This window comes from Petromyzon marinus, unplaced genomic scaffold, assembly GCF_048934315.1.
Source record: "Petromyzon marinus isolate PM22_M1 ecotype Great Lakes invasive population unplaced genomic scaffold, UKy_Petmar_22M1.pri1.0 PM_G_Scaffold_192, whole genome shotgun sequence".
NCBI classification, from domain to species: Eukaryota; Metazoa; Chordata; class Hyperoartia; order Petromyzontiformes; family Petromyzontidae; genus Petromyzon; species Petromyzon marinus.
This window is the reverse complement of record NW_027422753.1, coordinates 30,001-32,500: the sequence shown is the minus strand read 5'-3', so window position 1 is coordinate 32,500 and position 2,500 is coordinate 30,001.

The following is a 2,500-nucleotide window of genomic DNA, read 5'->3' as shown; positions in this document are numbered from 1 at the left end:
GAAATTGGCGGGGATGTCTCTCTTGTGGCTCACGGGGCTGTTAGGGTGGCACAGAAATCCCTCGGAATGGGAAAACGGGTCATTTTCGTGTCGCCACATTGCATGCGAACCGCATGCAACTTCCAGAGGCATTTGCAGCAGAAATGCATGTGCAGTCAAAAAAAAATTGATATTTTTCACGGATAGACCCCGTGAAACGCTAGAAATTGGCGGGGATGTGTCTCTTGTGGCTCACGGGGCTGTTCGGGTCGCACAGAAATCCCTGGGAATGGGAAAACGGGTCATTTTCGTGTTGCCACATTGCGTACGAACCGCATGAAACTTCCAGAGGCATTTGCAGCAGGAATGCATGTGCACTCAAAAACTTCTATATGTTTCACGGATAGACCCCGTGAAACGCTAGAAATTGGCGGGGATGTGTCTCTTGTGGCTCACGGGGCTGTTAGGGTGGCACAGAACTCCCTCGGAATGGGAAAAGGGGTCATTTTCGTGTTGCCACATTGCATAGGAACGCCATGAAACTTCCAGAGGCATTTGCAGCAGAAAGGCACGTGCACTCAAAAATTTTAATATTTTTCACGCATAGACCCCGTCAAACGCTAGAAGTTGGCGGGGATGTCTCTCTTGTGGCTCACGGGGCTGTTAGGGTCGCACAGAAATGCCTCGGAATGGGAAAACGGGTCATTTTTGTGTGGCCACATTGCATAGGAACGGCATGAAACTTCCAGAGGCATTTGCAGCAGGAATGCATGTGCACTCAAAAACGTCTATATTTTTCACGGATAGACCCCGTGAAACGCTATAAATTGGCGGGGATGTCTCTCTTGTGGCTCACGGGCGCTGTTAGTTAGGGTCGCACAGAAATCCCTCGGAATGGGAAAAGGGGTCATTTTCGTGTTGCCACATTGCGTACGAACGGCATGAAACTTCCAGAGGCATCTGCAGCAGAAATGCATGTGCACTCAAAAACGTCTATATTTTTCACGGATAGACCCCGTGAAACGCTAGAAATTGGCGGGGATGTGTCTCTTGTGGCTCACGGGGCTGTTAGGGTCGCACAGAAATCCCTCGGAATGGGAAAACGGGTCATTTTCGTGTTGCCACAATTGGCATACGAACGGCATGAAACTTCCAGAGGCATTTGCAGCAGAAATGCATGTGCACTCAAAAACGTGAATATTTTTTCACGGATAGACCCCGTCAAACGCTCGAATTTGGCGGGGATGTTTCTCTTGTGGGTCACGGGGCTGTTCGGCTCGCACAGAACTCCCTTGGTCCACCTGATTCGTGCATACAGGCAGCAACTAAAACTCTGTAAACCTGCTGTGAGGACATCTAAACAGTGGACCAGTGAGGCTGTGGAAGATTTGCGGGCGTGCTTAGACTGTACTGACTGGGATATGTTCACGACTGCTACCAATAGTCTGGATGAACTCACAGAGGCTGTGTACATCAGCTTCTGTGAGGACTGCTGTATCCCAACACGTACCAGGGTGAACTTTAACAACAACAAGCCCTGGTTCTCAGCAAAGCTCAAAAGGTTGAGGTTGGAGAAGGAGGAAGCGTTTAGGAGTGGGGATAGAGACAGATTCAAGGAGTCGAAGAACAGGTTTAGCAAAGCGGTGAGAGAGGCTAAACGACTGTACTCAGAGACACTAAAACACCAGTTCTCTACTAACGACGCTGCTTCTGTCTGCCAAAGGGCTCAGGCACATCACCAACTACAAACCCAGAGCGCCCCACACCACTAACGACTCCCGCCTAGCCAACGACCTGAACGAGTTCTACCGTAGATTTGAAAGACAATTGGACTGTCCTGAACCACCCCTTCCCACCCAAGAGGCCCCATCCCCCACCCATACTACAGAAACGACTCTCTCCTTTCAGGAGGGAGAAGTTAATGGGCTTTTCAAGAGGCAGAATCCACGCAAAGCAGCCGGGCCGGACTCTGTCTCTCCAGCCACCCTCAGGCACTGCGCTGGCCAGCTGTCTCCGGTGTTCACCAACATCTTTAACACCTCCCTGGAGACATGCCATGTACCAGCCTGTCTCAAGTCCTCCACCATCATCGCTGTGCCCAAAAAGCTAAGGCCAACAGGACTAAATGATTACAGACCGGTCGCCCTTACATCTGTGGTAATGAAGTCTTTTGAGCGCCTGCTCCTGGCACACCTCAAAGCCATCACAGACCCTCTCCTGGACCCCCTTCAGTTTGCCTACAGAGCCAACAGGTCTGTGGACGACGCAGTTAACATGGCCCTCCACTTCACCCTACAGCATGTGGACGCCCCAGCATCCTACGCCAGGATCCTGTTTGTGGACTTCAGCTCTGCCTTCAACACCATCATCCCTGCCCTGCTTCAGGACAAGCTCTTCCAGCTGAACGTGCCCTACTCCACCTGCAGGTGGATCACAGACTTCCTCTCTGACAGGAAGCAGTGCGTTAAGCCGGGAACAGAAGTCTCTGACTCCAGGTCCATCAGCACGGGAACTCCTCAGG